Genomic DNA, 21,379 nt, shown 5'->3' on the forward strand with positions numbered 1-21,379 from the left:
GTGACAACTGCTGTTGTCTGCACTGGGACTTGGACTTTGTTCTAAGCGCGAGGCCGAGGATCCCGTACGTACTCAGAATTCTACCAACGTGAATGCTCTGCTTGATCAATGGCAGCCTACAGTTGGACCCTCGTCGACAACCTGAATAGCTTATTCAGAAGCAGCGCTGGTCCGGGAACGAACCAGCTTCTTCCCGGGCAAAAGAGTGACTTCTGAGGACTTGCGGTCACACTCTGTGCATAGATACTTTCTACTAGCCAGCCGGACTGCTGGTAGATCCCCTCGGAGCAACGACTGCCCTGCGCGCCGCGGTTAGATTCCTCCGCCCGTCCAACTCCGAGCTGCACCTCGACTGGTTGGCCGGTAGCCAGAGGACGCTGGGACAACGCCCATTGGACAACCGCTGGAACCGAGGCTGCAACAGAGCCTGTCAGCTGGTTTGGTGTTCGTGCCGGGAAATTCCAAATCTATACACAGTGGATAAGTAAACTCCATGTTCTACATTGCGTCTCGAGAATTCAATTGTACCTCAACACAAGTTGTTATCAATTTAATTCATGAGTATTGCATTTACTTCCGAGTTTAGAGTAACAGTGGGTAATAACACTAATTAGCGATTTGGTAACTGAACGATATATATTGACATATATTCTCTGTTGTGTATCTCTTTGTGTTTGCATCTCTTCGAGATTATATACCTTGTATATTGATAACCCTCACAGTAAGGTCTGCCGCTTGTATCCAGGCAGACTGGTATATTTTTGGAGCAAAATTTATATTAATCACTGTATCTCGTGTATTGAACCCGTGTGTGTGCGTTGTTAGTTGTTCTGACGATTGATTTTCTAAAAGCCACAACGAACCACCTCGTGATTACTGCTACAATTAATAATTGTCTCAGTAAACCCATCAAACCTCTACACAGCTAAGGAAGAGTAGCTCGGAAAATACCCAACTCAACAAGCGAGCGCGTTGGTTGCTCTTGCTCTTAATGCAAGGAGCTGTTTTTTATTTTGCATTAATTATTATTAACCAGAAACAGCTGCACAACTGGTCGCATTTGTGATTGTCACTTCTCTGCTTCAGCAAGGTCAATAAAAGACTCTGAAAGTAGTAGAGAAAAACTGAATTAAAATCATATTAGCAATTCTGAGCGATATCTGCATACAGGCAATCCAATAAGAACGTTGAAATCTTTGAATATCATCTCTCTATATATTGCGCTGCTTTTTACTTGGAGTAAAACTATTGGATTGAAGGGTTTAAATGTATTGTTGTTATTTGGAGAAATCAATGAACTCTTGATTTTATATGTTTTAAAAGACGGTCATGCGCACAGAAAAAAGACAGTGCTGATTATTTTTCTGGAGACGGAGCACTGATGGCCTGTCCGAGCCAATTGATAAAGCCCACCCAGTGGATACTCTAGCAGAACGTGGAAGAACGTTCACCATTGTAACCAAGGCAACCACAGGAACAACATCAAGAAGCACAGTCAATTCCCCATTTAAATCTTTCGTGTAAGGTATGCCATGTGAAAGCATGAAGTTAATCCCCTGATCTCTTTTGAACATGGACAAGGTATTTCTGATGGAGCGAAATGAGCAAAGATTTAATAAGCTACTCCTGCCGATGATTCAGCATAAAGAAGTAAAAGCTTCACAAACAAAAGCAGCTCGCTACCATAGCCAATATTAAATGTACTTGGTGGCACATTACCATTTGCACTGGCTCAAAAGTGGTCTCGGCAGACGTTGTTCCCTACTTTACGTAGCGCCAAAGAGCATTTCCATTGAGAAAAAAAAAAATCTTTCTTGATGTTAAACATAGAGAGCCTGCCTTTTAGAAGTTCTCCCTCTAAACACCTTGTGCAGCCTCCCGACAGACTAACAAAAAGCGCCTTTTCACCAACTCAATTTATAATACGCCCCTCAAAACTCACAACCGAATAACAATCCATCCGTATATTTGATTTCCAAGATCCATTCAAGGCAACTTGGGTCTTCGCAAGCAAATAATTTCAGGGAAGAACCTCAGTTTAGTCAACTACTGGTGCATTCAGCACACCACTTGCTTTCGCTTGTCAGGGTGGCCGAGTGGTCTAAGGCGCCAGACTCAAAGACATGTGTCTTTCCAGCTGGCTTGGGTGTTCTGGTCTCCAAATGGAGGCGTGGGTTCAAATCTCACTCCTGACAGCTTCCTTTTTTTACCTCTCTTGAATTGTTCCAGTGCTAGCTGACAGTGAATGACTGAAATATAAAAGCAGCAGAAGAAAGCAAGCAACTCAGTGCAATTTGTGAGTATTCTGCACTGTTAAAATGCACAGGTTTTCATACTTTTTGGAATTCGTAGCTCAAGAAGTGACTCCTGTTTCATTTTCTATTCACCAACTCGATTTGCATTCCGCCCCTCACACCTCACAACAGAATAACAAACGGCTTCATGTGCCACAGCATTCCCCTGTAGATTCGGTTTGCACTATGAATTAGGCGACCCCGAATGAAATATTTTAGTGTTGGCTCAAATGTGAGGAATTTCATGAACCCTCAAAAAGGAACGCTTGCAGAAAATGCCAGCAATTCAAAGCGTGTAGGCAGCATGAACAGACCAATTCTGCAATTTCTTTTATCGCGGGCGGTGCTTTCCGAGTCGATGGCTCTGCATTAGAAATGAGAAGTCCTGAACTCTAAACACGTTCTTGCCATAACTGCTACTCCTGCTGCTACTCCTTCGTCCTCGAAAAAAGAAAAGACAGGCATGTTTTGAGTCTCAAAATGATCTTCTGGATCCACAAGAAACATGTAAATTTGATTGATTCCGCAGTATTTTGGATGTACTGTACTTATAAATTCCATCGAAGAGAGATTTCATCAGTTGCATGAAATTGAAACTTTCGACTTTTTGTCTGGTATTGAAAATATGTTAAAAAAATATAAACAATTTTCTAACGAACAACTCGTGAAGTATTGCCAGGATCTATATTTAGCATTCGGTAGTGATAACACTGCTGATATTGATTGAGTAGAAATCTATGATGTATTGACAGCTTCATCTGAAGCGAGAAGTCCTAGAACGCCATCTATGAAGTTTTAGGATTCATACCAAGAAATGCCTTTTGTTTCCCACCCCAACTGCTGCTTTTGCATTACACATTATGTGAACATTACCAGTTTTGGTAGCTTCTGGGCACGATTTTCCTAAACTGAAACTTATTACAAAATTCTTTCAGATGAACCATGTCCAAAAATTGTAAATCAGGACTAATTTTAATATTAAATGAAATTACTACAGAAGAAAAGGTTTAACTGAAATATGAATAAGACTATGCAAGCCTAAAAAATAGAAAAATTCAATTTATATAACTTATTTTTTATTTTTTGAGAAATGGGCTCACACACTGGAAGACAATAACGTTTCTCTTCGTTAGAGTATGTGAATAACAGTTTAACCCCAAATGTTTGTAATTGCGATTCTGTTAAAATTATATAAATCGTAAGAAATTATTAAGAAAGTAAGAAATTGTTTTATTTCACAAACTATAAGACAATGAAGAGAGTTTACTTCGCTTTTGTTCTTTTAACTTAAGAGTTCAGGGTCCAAATCCATCTGCGGACGGTTGTGTTTCTTGAATTTCTTGTAATCATCAAAAGTCGTTGTTTTGGGCTTCAGTTTTTTCTCGAGTTATACCATGGATATTTTATACAATCAATACTTTTCATATTCTTTTGCATTTTCCTTCACATACAGAAAAAGATCAAGGTGTTCATGTCACTGTGCTGCACATTTACGCTGGACCACCTGTAACAGTACAGGACACACAGTGAGGAATTCATGCAGCTTTCAGCTCAGTGCCGAGTCCAGAGGGAGGACTCGCTCGCTGAATGATCTCTCAGGAAATCCCGGAAGAGATTCAGAAGGCTCTCTATGAACACGATCAAAGAGTTCTCACTCAACAGAAGATTGCGATGTGAGTACAGTAATATAAAACACCTGAAGATGCCAGGGATTGAACCCCGGACCTGTGGAGCAGTAAGTGACTTGTAGCGCTGACATAAGAAATACTTACATAAAGTGCTTTTACTGACCATATTACAAATCACAGGAAGTAAGGTCTTAAAACATTGGGCAGTAGTGGGATTTAAACCCACACCCCTGAGAGAGTGGAGCCTAAAATCCAGCATATTAGACCATTCAGCCACACTACCTCTGGCCCCATCTCCTTTCCTCTCGTTGCTGAGTATAGGTGCCTTCATGCAATTGAGCCAGGTTTGAATCCCAGCCAATGCATCTCCAAATCTTTTCAATAGAATCTGTGATCTTGTAGCACATCCTCTGAAACAAGCAATCGAAATTGGAAACGTCTTCTTCAACACTGAAAAGCTCAATTAGGACGAAGCAGTTGTACACAGGACAGCAGTAATATAATAATAATAAACTTTATTTTATATAGCGCCTTTAAAGGTGGCTTCTCAAAGCGCTTTACAGGATGACAATAACAATAAATAAGAAGACTACAACAATAAATAAGAAAATTTCACAAGAGGACACAATTATAATTACAACAATACAACAATAAAAATAGAGGAGACCGTGGAAGATGGTATTAAGAAGAGCAGAGGGGTGAAGAATGGAACCAGTTAAGTAAAGGCTTTTCTGAAGAAGAAGGTTTTGAGTCTGGATTTGAAGGAGTTTAGAGAAGGTGACTCTCTAATATCCTTGGGCAAAGAGTTCCAGAGCTTGGGGGCATAGCAGGAGAAGGCCCTGTCGCCCATACAATGTAGACGGGCTTGGGGGACAGTAAGGAGGGCAGAATTTGAAGAGCGGAGGTTGCGAGGTGGGGAGTAGGGCGATAAAAGTTCAGACAGGTATTGAGGTGCCAAGCCATGTAAAGCCTTGTAGGTGAGCATGAGGATTTTAAAGTCTACGCGGAATTTGACCGGAAGCCAGTGCAAGGACTCCAGGATAGGAGTAATGTGAACACTTGTACTAGACCTGGTCAGGATTCTGGCTGCTGAATTTTGGACATACTGCAGCTTGTTCAGAGTAGATTTAGATACACCAGGGAGAAGAGCATTGCAGTAGTCAATTCGGGAGAATACAAATATGTTGATCAGCTATTCAGCCACAGTTAATGATAGCATAGGGCGTAGTCTTGCGATATTTCTAAGGTGAAAAAAAGATGTTTTGACAGTATGCTGTACATGTGGGTCGAATGTTAAGCCAGAATCGAATATAACCCCAAGGTTTTTCAATTTTGATTGAAGCTCTAGTACAGAGCCATCTACAGACAGGGTTACAGGACTGGCTTTACGAAGTTGATGGGGGGGTACCAATAAGCATGACTTCAGTCTTGTCACAGTTAAGATGAAGGAAGTTTTGAGTCATCCAAATTTTTATGTCAGAGATGCAATTAGATAGAATAGAGATTCTATCTAATAGAGATTCTATCTAATAGTACCATATGTGTTCTTGATTAATTCAGGCTCATTCTCAGTGGTTCTTGCTCACCAAATATCTTAAAAGCTGAGGAGGAATGCTACGAAAAATACTAATCAAAATTCAAAATAATAATCATTATTAACCAGAAATGCAGAAAAACTGGTCACAATTGTGATTATGTCGCTTCTCTGCTTCAGCAAGGTCAATAAAGGACTCTCTGAAAGTAGTAAAGCACTAAAGCACTGCAAAACTGAATTCAAAATCATATTAGGAATTTTGAGTGGTGCCTGCTTACATGCAATCCAATACGGATGTTGTCTTTAAATAAGAACTCCCTATGTTTCCCTGCCTTTTCCCTGGAGTGAAACTATTGGATTGAAGGAATTCTTATGACAGGTTTACAAGGTGCCGTTGATATTTGGATAAGTCTATGAACTCGTGATTTTTATATACTTTAAATAACGGCCATACACACAGAATAAAATGACAGTACTGATGATTTTTCCTGAGATGAAGCACAGCTTATCTTTCCAAGACTGCTTATAAAGGCAAGCCAGTTGATACTTTAGCAGAACATGGAAAAACGTTCAGCTTCGTAACCAACAAATTCCCCATTTAGATCTGACATGTGAGGTATGCTTTGTGATTGCTTGAAGTGAAACCCACAATCTCTTTTGAACTTAGACAAGTTATTTCTGATGGAGCGCTATGCGGAAAGACATAATCAGCTCTACCCCTGAGGATGACTCGACTTGAAAATGCAGAACATTAACGTTTCACAGAAAAAAGGAGCACAACCGACATTAAAATTGAGGGCGCACTGTGATTTGCACTGACTCAAAAGTGATCTTGGTAGACAAACTTCCCTGCTGAAGGTGGAAACGATAATTTGTGTTGAGAAGAAGAAACACTTTTTTCTCCCTGCTTTGATGTTAAGCTGATAAAGTAGCTTTTAACACATTGCTCCATTTGGTGGTTGTAACACAAAAACTCTTAGCATCAGTGGGATTCAAGCCCACACCCCCAAAGAGACTGGAGCCTTAATCCAGCACCTTAGACCACTCGGCCATGCTACCCGCTGTGTGCTGTCTCTTTGTCTCATTACTTGCCCGGAGGAAGCCGGGTGGGTTTTGCTCTTGTCGCCCGAATTAGTGGCTTTATGACAGTGGAACCGACTGCACCTGCTTTTTCTGAGATGCTTCCCCTCTCATGGCGAGATCTCGACTTCTTTAACACCTCTGGATAAAGATCTTCTGTGGAGCAGGTTTCAGACCTCTGCATACAGCACCCTTGATGTCATTTTATTTTTACAGCAGACGCATCCAGATAAAATGCCAGATAAAAGCCATTTCTCATCCTTTCTCTTAGTGGTGGAGCTATGGCATGTAAATGAGGCAACTTGCAAGGCGAGCAGGCTCGGTGCACACCGAACGCAGATGTCTCAGAGCAGTTGAGACGTGTCCAAGTGGCTGTCAAAGGACAACACTTTGCCGGTGCCGTGACTGAGTTGGCTAAAGCGCCTGTCTAGTAAACAGGATATCCTGGGTCCGATTCCCAGCGGTGCCATTCTTCCTGTCTTACTGTACATGATTTATCCTTATGGGCAAATCCCATGCCTTTTAATTCAGGTGAATGCAAGTGTTCGTTTCCTTTCTGGAACAACTTGTTTTGAAATAAATCTATACAGCTTGCGAAAGATGAAACACAAATCAGTGAAGAAGAGGTGCTCCCAGCAGGCCAGCTAATACCAGCAAAGTTTTTTTTCACCCTGACCCATAGAATGGAGAAAAGCGAGGCGCCTGTGGCTCTGCAGTGTAATCAGTTCGCGAGTTCGGCGGTTAGCTGAAAGAGTGGTAAATGGAGCTCGCCCCAGCCCGTCCTTATTCTTTTAAAGAGGATAAAAAATTAACTTCGCCGCCACTACTACCAGCTTTAAAAGACTGCCATGGGCACGGAAAAAAACACTCTACAGATGACTTTTCAACTTTGTAACTGCAACCAAAGGAAAATCAGCAAGAAGCAGGCTCCATTCCCCATTTAAATCTGTCGTGCGAGGCATGCTTTTTGAACGCATGAAGTAAATCCCACGATCGCTTTTGAACTTGGACAAAGTACTTCCAAAGGAGCGCTATGCGCAAAGATTTAACAAGCTCAACCCCCGCGACGATTCGGTGTGAAGAAGCAGAACATTCAAGTTTCACAGACAGAAGCAGCACGCCAGCACAGCCAACATTAAAACGGAGGGCACACTACGATTTGCATTGACACAAAAGTGATCTGGGCAGACGTCGTTCCCTGCATAACGCAAAAAGTGGCAAAGTGCTTTTGGGTTGAGAGAACGCAAGAAGGTTTTTGTTTTGTGCCTTGATGTCAAGCTGAGAAAGTATCTTTAAACACTTTGCTTAGTTTCTCGAGAGACTGCCAAAAAGCAGTTCCCTCCCTTTTGTCTGAAGCCAGCTGAAAGGGGGTCTCGACAGAAGCACCTGGCAGCGGTGGGATTCGAACCCACGCCCCCAAAGAGACTGGAGCCTTAATCCAGCGCCTTAGACCACTCGGCCACGCTACCCACTGTGTACTGTCTCTTTGTCTCATTACTTGCCCGGAGGAAGCCTGGTGGGTTTTGCTCTTGTCGCCCGACTTAGTGGCGTTATGACTGTGGAACCGACTGCACCTGCTTTTTCTGAGATGCTTCCCCTCTCATGGCGAGATCTCGACTTCTTTAACACCTCTGGATAAAGATCTTCTGTGGAGCAGGTTTCAGACCTCTGCGTACAGCACCCTTGATGTCATTTTATTTTTACAGCAGACGCATCCGGAAAGTTGTGTCTTTTACGTTTTATTTGAACAACAAAACTACATACAATACAAACAAGAGCACATATAACGTATCAAGAAAATCGTCAGGGGTTCATGCTATAATATTGTACTGTTTTCAGGTTTCCTCAGGAAAAGGTCAAGTGGCGACGTGATAGTAAACCAAACGACAGCTTTATTCTTTTATCGAAACCACACAAAACCAAACACAGGACATACAGACACATGAGGAGACTGATGGAACACGTTCACATCGTTAGGGTGGTAATTACTTAACAACAGGCTATACACTTATAAGGCTACACAGTACCATGAGTGCCTAGGTGCACTTCCTCCTCACCACCGGGCCAGGGGGGTTACACTGTCCCCACCTGAAGCGTCTGGCGTCCCGCCGACATCGAACACCCCACTCAGGCTATACTCATACTCTGCTAAAAGCTGTGGATCTCTGCGTGAGCGGCTGTTACGAAGCGGTGGTGGCCGGCGGCCCGCGGTCACCCCATTGTCGGCCGGCTCCGGCCCTGGCTGCTCCTCTGGAGCCTCCCCGCGGGGCTCCTCCTCCCGGTCCCAGTAGGGGGCCAGGCGGTCTCGGTGCAGAACCATCACTCTCCCCCGGTAGCAGACCTTGCCTACCACCCCGAGGACCCCGATAAGCCCAGAGCTCGAGGGGGAGGTGGCGGTCCCAGTCCTGTTGGTGCCAGGACACCAGGGAGGCCCGCTGGGTGGCGAGAATCCGATTAAACCGCTCCACAGACCCGTCGCTCTGGGGATGCAGCGGGGTGGTCTGAGTCTTAGAGATCCCCAGGCGCTGGCACACTCTGGCGAAGACCTGGGACTTGAAGTTACGCCCCTGGTCACTGAGTAACTCCTCCGGCACCCCCAGCCTGGCAAACATCCCCTTCAGTAGTGCATCGGCGACCATGGGGGCACTCTGGTCCGGGAGGGCATAGGCCTCCGGCCACTTCGTGAAATAGTCCATTGCTACCAGGATATAGTGGTTTCTGGCCTCGGTGCGCGGAAACGGGCCCAAAACGTCCACTCTCACCCGCTCCATAGGAGCCCCCACCTGGTGTTGTTGGAGGGGGGCCCGAGAGCGCTCGGGGGGACCCTTCTGCGCCATGCACACCGCACACGTTCGGCAGTACCGCTCCACGTCCCGGTGGCAAAGACCCCTGCAGGGTTTTTTTACCGCCGAAGTGCCCCACACCTGGCTGGCCATGCACCGCTCGGAGCACCGCGCCGCGGAGCGACCGAGGCACCACCAGCTGCCACCGTACCTCGCCACTGGAGGGTACCCGCCACCCCCGGCGCAGCACCCCGTCCTTTACCTCCAAGGCCTCCCACAGGGCGCAGAGGGCCTTGACGGACTTCGGGTGTGGGGCGAGCTCCTCTCACGTAGGCCGCACTCCTGCTGCCCTCCAGCGGAGTACCGGCCCCACGTCAGGATCAGCTGCCTGACGCTGCGCCAGGTCTGGCAGGCCCACCCCCAGCGGCCCCTCCCGGGCCGTGGCCGCGGTGCTCACCCCCGCCACGGTGCGGACAGCCTCCTCACGCTGCTCCCGCCGGGCGCAGTGATGGCAGTCCGCGGCCTCGCAGGGGCGCCGCGAGAGAGCGTCGGCATTGAGATGGCGAGACACCGCACGGTGCACGACAGTGAAGTCGTACTCCTGCAGGATCTCTATCCATCGCGCCATCTGCCCCTCTGGCTCCTTAAAGTGGAGCAGCCAGGTGAGGGACGCATGGTCGGTCCTCAACCGGAACCGGGTCCCGAACAGGTACGGCCTGAAGTGGTGGACCGCCGCCATCACCGCCAGCAGCTCGCGACGGGTCACGCAGTAGTTCCGCTCAGGCCTAGTCAGAGACTATAGTAGGCCACTACGCGCTCCCCATCCGGCCCCTCCTGCGCCAACACCGCACCCACCCCCGAGTCACTCGCGTCGGTGTCGAGAACATACGGCAACCGCGGGTCGGGGTAGGCCAGCACGGGGGCCCCCACCAGAGCTTCACTTAACCGGCCAAAGGCAGTCTCACAGCCCGAGTCCCAGTCAAAACGGCAGCCCTTGTCGCTGAGGCGGTGCAGCGGGGCAGCAATGCTGGCAAAGTCCCGGACGAACCTCCGGGTAGTACGAGGCCAACCCCAGAAAGCTGCGGAGCTCCGTGACGGTGCGTGGAGTCGGCCAGCCCCTCACTGCGGCGACCTTACCTGGGTCCGTAGCCACCCCTCGCGGTCCAACAACATGTCCCAGGAAGCTCACCTCCTGCAGCAGGAGCTCGCACTTGCGGGGGTTGAGCCTCAGGCCAGCACGGCGGATGCAGGCCAGCACCGCCTGGAGGTTTGTCAAGGCCTGGTCGAAGCCCAGGGCATGAACCAGCAGATCGTCCAGGTACAGCACACACTGGTTCCGCGGGACCGATGCCAGCACCCTCTCCATCAGCCTCTCGAAAGTTGCCGGGGCATTGCACAGGCCAAAGGGCATGACAGTAAACTGCCAGAGGCCCTGGCCGATGGAAAAGGCCGTCTTTGGTCGAGCATCATGAGCGAGCGGTACCTGCCAGTAGCCGCAGCGGAGGTCCAGGGAGCTGAACCAGGTCGACCCGGTGATGTAGTCTAGGGCGTCATCTATCCTCGGCAGGGGGTAGGAATCTTTTCGGGTGACCTCGTTCAGCTTGCGGTAGTTGACGCAGAACCTCCACGAGCCGTCTTTTTTTTTGACCAGTACAGCTGGCGCCGACCACGGGCTCGCGGAGGGCTCAATCACCCCCGCTGCGGCCATCTCCTGGATCTTTTCCTCGGCAGCGGTCCACTTGGCGTGAACCATGCGTCCCGGTGGGATGCAGATGGGCCGAGTGTCGCCGGTGTTGATCTCGTGTTGGACCAGGGCAGTGCGGGTGCAGTCCTCATCTATCGCCGCAAAGAGATCCTCGTTCTGGGCGAGTAGCGCCTGGAGCCGCTGCCGCTGGTCCTGATCGAGCCCCTCGCAGCTCCGCTGGTAGAGATCCTCAACGGCGCGCCTCGCTTCCACGCAACGCTCGGCTCCCGCCGCCGCCGCCTTGTCTGGCCCCCCGGCTGACTCGGGAGCAGGATCCAGCACGCTCGCTCCCCGGCTCACAGGCCTGGTCTGCCCCGGCGATTGCCGCCGCCGCCACTGCCTCTTTTTCTCCCGGCTCCGGCAAGCCCGCGTCCCTCGGCCTTCGCCGGGCCTGCCCTCCACCAGGTGAAGTCGCTCCCCCTGCCACACCAACTCCTGCCGGCTCAAGTCCAAACTGGCCCCCACTCGCTGCAGTGCATCCAGCCCCAGAATGCAGTCCTCCTGGATGGGTGCGAGGTAGCAGAGGTGGCGCACCATCGCTGCACCTAGACGGAAGGCAAGCACCTGTTTCCCCCGGACTGCAGCGAGCTGTCCCGTCACGGTCCTTAGCCGCAGGTTGGAGGCCTCCCATCCTGGGGGGTTGGTGCCCTCGGTGTCGGGGAGGACGCCCGGCCGGAGTAGGGTTACTGATGAACCGGTGTCGAGTAGGGCCAGGCAGGGTTGGTCCTCGATTTTGCAGTGGAGGTACAGGCCCCGGCTACAGCCGACTCGCCCCACGGTGGCGTGAGGGGCGCTGGTCTTAACAGCGCTCTCCGGAGCGGGGGTTGAGGTGTTCGAGGGGCGGCCTTCCCCACGCTGAGTCGCCCCATTCCCGTTTCCCTACGCCGATCGGGGAGTGCGAGGTTCGGGTGCCCGGCAGAACCGGGCTCGGTGTCCTCTCTTCCCGCAGCGGCTGCAAATCAGAGTGCGGGGCTGTTCTGCGGGGGTCGCTGCCCGGGCTGGCTCCTCTTCCCCCTCGCTGGATTCCTCCGTTGCCGTCTCGGTCATCCGGCAGGGTGCACTGCGTCTGCTGGCACTTCCAGTCAACCCGAACACGGCCTCAGCCCGTGTAGCAAGGGCCAAGGCCTGCTCCAGCGATGTTGGCCCGGCCAGCTGCACGTGGCGCCGCAGCTCCTCGGGTGAGAGGGCCTTGAGAAAAGCCTGGAAAGCCATCTCCCACTGCGCCTCCCGGGGGAAAGTTGGGTATCCTCGGCGGGCGAGGAACGCGACATCAGCGGCAACCGGGCCCAGTCGCTCTCCTGGTCGGCGCCGCCACAGGGCCAGCCTCTCCCGCATCAAGTCCAGCGCCTCCTCTACACCAAAACGCAGCTGGAGAGCCGCCGCCAGCGCCGTGTATTCACCTCTGTCCTCCTCCCGGACGTCAAGGAGCACCTGGCAGGCTACTCCTTCCATCTCCGCCCGGCCCCAGCCATTCGTCCGGGCCGCGAGCTGGAACTGCGCCTTGGAGATTTCCCACGGCGCTTCCCCATTGTAGCTACCTGGTCGCACCCGCGCTGATGGGTGTGGGAATCGCTGATCGGCTCCGGCAGGGAGAGTATCCTCTATCTGGGTTGCCCGCTGACCAGGAGTAGCGGCCAGTCGCCCCAATTCTACCGGCAGAACCACTATTGAATAGCCCTGGGGCTGTGGCCACCTGTCGCACCCAGAAGTTGCTCAGGCTCCCTATGTGCACTGCCGATGGGTTCTGTTTCTTCCAGCGTCAGCTGGCGCTTAACAGAATCAGGTAGTGTCTACCACGAGTTGTCCATTCTGCCCAATGTAGCATTTGCAGGTTCTTTTCAGAACAAAGACGAGTGGAGACACGATTAACAAACAAGCATTAGCTTTATTCGTTTACAACCACACAAAACCAAGCACAGGATCTACACACACATGAGGAGACTGACGAACACGTACACACATTTAGGGTGGTAATTACCTAACAACACACTATACTTTTACAGGACTACACAGGGCACTAGAATTACTAGGACATTATTTACACAGGTAGGGTCAGCCGCTTGTCATCGTGCTGACCCTCAGACTCTCCCCGGCTACCACTCCCAGCATGCCCAGCGGTACTACGAGCGCCTAGGGGCGCTTCCTCCTCACCACCAGGCGAGGGCGTTACAATATGGACTCCCAGGAGGCTCCCATACTTCGGATTCTTGCGTTCTTATCAGAACATACTGATGCGCAAACATATTCATTACCATATTTCAAAGCATTGGAATAATATATGTCGTACAGCAACACAAAAACAGGAAGACAAGTATCACAGCTACTATAATCGGTGTTAGTAACTTAAAGAAAAACATTCCCCCTGGCCCAAACAGTGATTCTAACCAGGAGAGAAATGGGTGAGGCTGTAGAATGAGGCATTAAAGCACATAACAAGATGCATTAAATTTCTTTAACTTTACAGTATGATTTATAAGTTTATACCACAAATTACTCATATCCCCCTCATTATCAGTTTCATTCAGCCAGTTTGTATACAAAGAGGCTTCGCGTTTAGATTCTTCCTCTTTCTGGGTGGTGACAGGCTTCCACATAAAAAGGAAAAAGGCTGTGCACATCAGTCCCAAGCATGTGATCCCCATCTATCCCTGTGGAGACATCACTCCTGCGCTTTGCTCAGTTCGTTTGTGACCTTTTTACAGTGGGAGGCATGAATTCAGGGCACCCTTTCCGTGACTTTCACAGCAGTCGCAGTGGTCAGCAGCCGTGGTACGGCCCCCTCCACCTGAGTGAACACCACTTCTTTTTCCTGAAGTCTTTCACCAGAAGAGTAATAACTCTTAGAAAAATCTACACATTGTTCCACTGCCTCAGCTGTGCCATTTTGCAGAACAATTGTAGCTGAAGTTGTAAAATTTCTCATTGGCCCGTTCCTGCAAAACATCTTATTATGAACAAACAAATCATAATAATAATGTGCATCTAGAGGAATCACTCCCAAGGGTAACCCCCCCTTAAAACTATATTGTTCTACCCATCAGGTTCTGCCACTAGATAAGAGAACCTTTCCCATGAAATCATTTTTTGACCTTCATGATCCCTTCAGGGCGTACAATAAGCACAGAAGCAGCAGCTTTAGTCCACATGTTTTTCAAGCAGGATATTAACAGTATGATCATAACGAATAATACCAGACACACAAATATGTATTGAACCAGAGACCCTCTCCAGGTTCCTAGCACAGACTGTAGCCATGCACCAATGCCCCAATTATCTGGATTATAATTATGATATATATTTTTCTTCATCATAGATGTGCTTTGCTAAGTCATTCATTTGCTAATAATTGTCTAGAATACAAGTACTGTTTAGTCTTTGCTCACCTAAACAGCTGTCTATCACCCTAATAGAGAATGGCCTAAAACTGTGATTATAGCGAGGAGCATACAGTTATTTCCATTCTAATACATCTGAGTTACACTCAGACTAAAAGCAGGGCTATTTACCCATGCCAGTAAACCTAAATAATCACCTCTATCAAAGGGGATTACTCCCATGAGCATCTTTTATAGCAATACAATCCCAACATGAGCTCCAATTATTATTTGTGGCTGACTGATAAAGTATTGATTCCATATCCCCATTTTATCAAAGTAAAACTCATTACACTTAACAGGTACACTGTCATCCCCCCTCAGGAAGCTCAACAAACACAGAAACAGTTACAATATAATAATTAATGTTCACTCAGTCTCTGGTGCAGTGGTTCGGTGTTGGCGCAATGCGTAGATCCAGCGATCTCATCCTGTCACTCAGATGGCAGAGTCGGTAGTCAGTTGCACTTGATATGGTCCTTCCCAGCAGGGTTGCAACATCTGGCAGGGTATATCTTCCTCACCTACACCCCACTCGCCAGGTATCAGGTCGTGTCTTCCCTCTACTGGAGGTCTCCAAGCGTCCAGCACCTTTTCACCAGCCCCGTGCACCACTTCAATTAACAACCTACAATACTACAATAGAGAATTAGCAAATTCAACAATCCATTAGCCAAATTCATCCCTCCAGGAAGTTTTGTTGATTGGCTTGTGATGACATCAAACAGGCTCTATTACACAGTTCTGTTTGATCCAGCCCGCATTCCATGGCGTTCCTTCAGTCTGATGTCTAGTCGATCTTTTAGAGTTCTGTTCCTTCATTGCACTGTTCCAGCAGACTGAGGGTGATCTCAGTCCATCTCACCCCGAATAATGCAGCCACAGCCTGTCCCTTGATCATAATACAAGCGGTAGGTCAGTGCCCACCGAGGGCTTATCTCCATCATCAAGTGTTTGGTAGACACAGAGGCAGTGACAGCAACCCACTGGGAAAACAGATGATAAGAGCCAAGGTTTCCCTTTACAATTGTAAATTGTAAACATTTGCTACTGCGTGAAAGGTTTCTCAGGAGCAGGCCTTTTGAGCTGTAGCACCTGCACCTGAACTGTAGTTGAGTTCCTTTGATAAGCATCACATTGAGTTACCACATAAGTGGCTACTGCTTCAAACACGGTCCCCACCCAGGTGTCCGACAGAGTGCATTTGTCGAGCTACAAAGGGCATTAGGCTGTGAGGGCATGCAGAGCGTCCAGTGTGCTGGCAGCACCACACTCTTTTCTAACCATGTCCTTTTCTCTGCTTTAGAGGCCTCAGCCTGAATATCCTGTAGCTGTCCCCTTTTCACCAACAGAGGTCTCACAGGGGTCTCAGACTCCTGTTCTACCTGGACTGTGCACCTGACAGCTACATCTGCAAAGTTGTTCCCTCGAGTTACTGGAAACATTTCTTTATTATGTGATTTATACTTTACCACAGCTACTTCAGCCAGTAGCTGCAAAGCTTCTAACAGTTCAGAGACAAACCCAGCATTCTTGACTGGAGTCCCTTCCATGTTGGGGAAATCCCTATTCCTTCACTGCCATCCAAAATTGTAGCATACACCAAATGTATATATACAGTCTATATAAATTGCTACAATTTTCCATTTAGCATATTTACAAGTTTCAATTAAATATTTTCATTCGGTCTGCTAGTTCTACACCAGATTATTCACAGTTTATACAGCCAGGCAGGTAGCCTGCACAACACATAAACACGGCCCCTTGGCCACCGCATCAAGGGGTCCTGAATAATAATAACCCACCAGACGATGCCTATCTCCATGCTCCTGCACCAGCACAACGGCTCACAACCCATTTCTTTCACTTACAGACAGATTACATACAGATGATCCGTCTGAGGGAATCCAGTCCAGGGCCAGTGCCTGCAAAAAAGCTTGTCTCAAAACATCAAAACCGGTTTCTGCTGCAGGGGTCAAGGCAATTTTGTCTTTAGACTGCACTACCCCCCTTAAACCAATACGTCACTGGACAAGCTCGTTCTGAGAAGGCATTCACCCTGGCTTTATCATGTAGTTGGTTTTATACTCCTTTTTTTTTCAAGATCAAGTACTTGGAGTAGCCCGGCCTTATGGATTCCCTCAATAGGTAAAACAATCACAATATCACATAACTCTATTGAGTTAGGTTTACATAAATGCTATTTCATGCAGTAATTCCTTATAAAATGCTACAGTCTGGGCCTAAAATAGATCTGGGGTGTCCCCCACCCACATCAGTAGTTGAAACTGTACATCTTTACCCAAGCAGACTCTGACAGCTTATATTTGCTTTAAACACAACCCTTGCACTCCTTCTCCTGTAGCCTCCTGTTACCTATTAGAAAACTTTATATCACATTTTTATGCTGTTTTAGTCTAAAAACAGAACAGCTGTGCTCCTGTGTCCCCCAGTTACTGCACACTGTAAGATTATTTCACTTTTATTTCAATCCTGAGATAAATTTAGGAAGGCTAAAGAGGGGTTTACTAGATTAAAGCTGTTAGTTCACGCACGGCTCTCGTTTCAGCTTCTGACATGTTCTTTAATTGTGAAATCAAGCCTCTTTCTTCCAATTTCTCCAAAAAACACATTTTTTTTAGTAACTGCACACCAGCTTATTAGTAGTTTTGTCTTTGGGGTTTTATATCTCGGTATAACATGAAAGTCGCACAATAGTTTCGACAAACTGGCGGCTCCCTTTTCTCCTCCTTGGGAGTCTTTTTACCTCCCATTTGCAGCGCTCGCACTTCTGCATGCATGCTTCGTGAGTTATTAAATCAAATCTGTCTCCACTGTCCGTAATATCAGGAAAGCATAGTTGTACATTCTTGGCAACATCAGGTTTTAACACACTCAAGTAAATTTGGTTTATTACTGTGGAAGTATCTTCATTCACTTCCTTTTCATCGGCTAACCCCGAGTATACTATCCATAAAGCTATAAACCTTTCTGTAAAATCTGAAAACATCCTCACTTCCTTCTGCTGACATGCTGTTACTTTTCTCTAATCAGTTTTCGGTGGGTAATGCTCTTTCAAAAATCTCCACACTAATTCCCACCCTTCTCCCAGATTCTCTCTTAAGGCGTTCTATTTCTTCTTTTGCTTTTTCTTTTTCTACATATACAACTTCGTTTCGTTCAGCCATTGCTTTTAGCTTTTCCATCTGGGATTTTTGCGTCTCATCTATGATATTCTGTTGAATTCTCAAATATTCCTCTAACTATTGTTTATTTTTATCCAAATATTCATACACTTTTCTACATTCTTGTTCAGCCTAAATTCCGTCTGACAGTCAATATTTCTTTTAAGTTTCACTTTGGATTAATCAAACTTTTTTTCTTCACACCAAACCATTTTCACGTCTCCCACGCGCCCCGCGGAATCCCCCAGTCGAGACAAACTGACGAACTATCACAATACGGGAACACCAGGTTCCAAATCCTGGCTTTAAACACACAGTTGAATTGAGTTACCATTTTCGGCTCTTCTGCGAGTACAGTTCTAGTTACTACCTTCAGCCGTACTGCAGTCGTGTACCAGGATGCAACACCTTCTTTTTCTACCCCACCTTCACAAAAGAGGCATCTAAAAACACATACACCATTAACTCATTTTTCTGTTGTATTTGCTTCAGCTTCAGGAAAACCCTGAACCCACCACAGCAACATGGAGAGGACAAGGGACTTTTTAGAAAAGAGGAGTCCTTACCTCTTTTTAGAAGCGGCTGCCTATCTTTTCCTCTCCATGTCCGTGTGGTTTAATTTAGATGGACACTTCTTCATCATTTGGGTCATGTATCCGCCAATCTGCCTCCTCCTTTTTAGAGGATGTTGTAAACCTTTAGGAACAATATGATCTAGCAACAAGGTTATGTCACTGTAATTACAGATGCAGCCATTCAAAGTGAGCGGTACAGAAACGTACCGCAGGTATGATGACACGGGGTACCGCGGTGCGTGATTGGTTGACCGACAGGGGCACTCGTGGTCCGTTGGTCTGTCGTAGAAAGACTTACTGTAAACGTCTTTACTGTGCCCGTTGTAGATATTGAATTTTACCACTGAAGGGAAATCTTAGTAGCTGAGCATAAAAAGAATAGGAGCATACTGTAACGCGTGTGAAGGCCGTAAACGATATTAATTTTGGAACGTAAACATACAGTATATAGCTGGTCTTGGTACTTTAAAGAAAAAAATACACACCAGTATTCCATTTCTCCCTAAACATTGTAAGCTTCGAAGTCTTTAACTAACGTGATACCGGAGTCAACAAGCATACTTTTAGAATTTGATTAAAAGGGAATATAATATGGAATCGCGTATCTAAAGAATTTAATAACGGTATGATTATAGCCGTGTACTGCGGCAGGGCTGTGTAGGGCTGTTTCGCCTGCCTGATCATGCAAGCTGTCTTGTAGCCTACTGGTCTAGGTGTGTGACTACCAACTGGCAGGTTGTGTGTTTGAATCCAGCTGGTGCTGGACTTTTATTTTAACAAACATTTCTTCGAAAAAATAGGTAAGCGATATTATGGACAATCAATTGACTTTTATATTTCAAAATATCGCAACATGATCGATATTTGCGATATTTTGAACATATCTTCCCTCCTGACAGCGGTTCCTGCTTCTATTGTGTGTGTGTGTGCAACAGTAAATTTTTATAGAGAAATGGAGGCTGGACAGTATGCGTTACAATATAAACAGTTATATTGATTTAAATCGTGTTCTGATTTAAATCGCAAACGCGTGTTTAATTATGTGTTTTTTAATCATGATCAGGCTAATGCATTTCTACATTTTCTGTATGAACCAGCTTAGAGGTTCATACAGAAAGACAGCTTGTGTTTAAATTGAGTGTAAGGTAATTTATGCTTCTAAAGTCATGGTCAGTATTGTTGTACTGTGCTGTACTGTGTCACATTATTTTATAGCGTTTTTATTGCGTTATTAAATCCGGTGGCGCTGTGTTAGTTTCCTGACTCACATTATTTAAACTGCGACACTGATCATTCATCTCTAAATAAACTTTATTTTATATAGCGTTTTAAGCGAATAGGTAATTAGATTGCTCATAAACCTAATCACTTTTTCTACATAAACACAGTGTGATTGCTCTCTGAAAATGCTTTTCCTTTATTTTTAAAGTAGGCTCAGATTTCAACTATAGATCGTATTATTATAAACTTTCTTGGAAAAATGTATTTTATGTAAACCATGTTTGCTGTTAATTCATTTAGGGCTAAAATACGTTCATTGTCTTCCAATCGAGTCAAGTTGACATTGGAAGCCTGCCACACCCGGACTGTTAAACCAACGCATTAGCACGTCAAAGCCCATTGAGCCAGTATTGGCTTTAGTATTTAGTATATTGTAACGCTTACGGCAGACAGGCACTGTGTAGGAGCCGACGCACCAGAGCAGCGCATCGAGGGAGCGTCTGCATTTATAACTTAGTTTTTAAAATTAGTCAAGCAATACGAAGCATCTCCTTTTACTTAGTGCCTGAGCATACTGCAACGCGTGTGAAGCCCATAAACGATATTAATTTTGGAACTTAAACATACAGTATATGGCTGGTCTCGGTACTTACACACATACACACCAGTATTCCATTTCTCCCTAAACATTTTAAGCATCGAAGTCTTTAACTAACGCGATACCGGAGTCAACAAGCATACTTTTAGAATTTGATTAAAAGGGAATATAATATGGAATCACGTATCTCAAGAATTTAAAGACCAGACAATCGCAAACTCGTTTTCAATAAAATTATTTTATTCATTCAGCAGTTTGTGAGAGGGACATCCAGCAGGGAGAGACACACACACCGGTTTTCATTGACAAAATTGTTTTTTTTCAATTCCTCTTGTCTAACAGGAATGTTTTGTTTGTGGACAGACTGTTAGACAAGAGGAAAAGACCGCCTCCTCCTACGAAGCATTTCGTTGATCCGATCACGAATTCTTTTCCAGTCGTACGCAGCAAGGGTTGAGAATCTCCGATTCACCATCGTACTAATGGTTTCCCGGAGATTGCAAGGCAAGGCTCTTTTGCCTCTGGACCCATCGAAATTTACAGACGTGGTCCACCCCCAGTAAATTTCAAAAGTCACAAGATTTCGAAACACGAGGGCGGCGTAGCGGTCGGCTCTTGCTTTCCCGTCTATGCCGATGCACTGCAAGTACAACCCCCCCTCCATCTCCGGGGTGATGGGTAGCAGTTGGACATCTGGGAGAATTATTCGTCCCACTGGCATCTGTGAATTCCGCTGTGCTTCCTGGGGGGAGATAGCCGGCGGGGACAGCATCAACAGATTCCTGCGCGGTGGTGAACTGAGAGGCCGGGATGGAGTGTCCTGAGGCGGTGTGTGCTCTGCGGGGGGCAGAGCTTCCGCCAGGCATTGCAGCCTGCGCGGTGGGGAGAGGCACTTTTCGGGAGACAGCTGCTCAACTGTTTGACTGCTGGAACTCTAGCCTCCCAATTCTCCCCAGTAATGCATCATAATGCTCCCGCTGCTGCCGAAATGTCTCCATACAGGTGCTGCTTCTACAGGTTGGCACCCTGGCCAGTGGCCGAGAGCAGAGACCCACGGCCTGTGGCAAAATAACATAATTCATGTAAGAAATAAAGTCACACAGTAGTATTCATCAGTCGCGGAACAGAAGTCAAAATAAACTTTTCTTTTTTTCCATCTTACCGCTTTCTTTTTTACTGTCCTGGTGGTAGATCGTTTCGCCGGTGCGGTGTTTTCTTGAAGAACAGGCTACGAAGAAATAATTATAATTGAATTTAAAATTCAAAACGGCAATAATACCTTGTAATATGCGCTGTAATCGCGTATTTCAGATGAAGTCTGCTGTATTTGCTTACCCTTCGCTCTTTGGAAGCTGGGGCGGCA

At 46.8% G+C, this 21,379-nt stretch overlaps 2 non-coding genes across 2 annotated transcripts; one reads left to right on the forward strand and one right to left on the reverse strand.

Moving 5' to 3' along the window:
• Positions 1-2,082: 2,082 nt before the first annotated feature.
• On the forward strand, positions 2,083-2,195 carry trnal-caa (transfer RNA leucine (anticodon CAA)). The gene is made up of 2 exons: positions 2,083-2,120; positions 2,150-2,195. It is a non-coding gene; the product is annotated as a tRNA-Leu (tRNA).
• Positions 2,196-7,923: 5,728 nt separating this feature from the next.
• trnal-aag (transfer RNA leucine (anticodon AAG)) lies at positions 7,924-8,005 on the reverse strand. Its single transcript has one exon. It is a non-coding gene; the product is annotated as a tRNA-Leu (tRNA).
• Positions 8,006-21,379: the final 13,374 nt, after the last annotated feature.

Source organism: Lepisosteus oculatus, chromosome 14, assembly GCF_040954835.1.
Source record: "Lepisosteus oculatus isolate fLepOcu1 chromosome 14, fLepOcu1.hap2, whole genome shotgun sequence".
Lineage (NCBI taxonomy): Eukaryota > Metazoa > Chordata > Actinopteri > Semionotiformes > Lepisosteidae > Lepisosteus > Lepisosteus oculatus.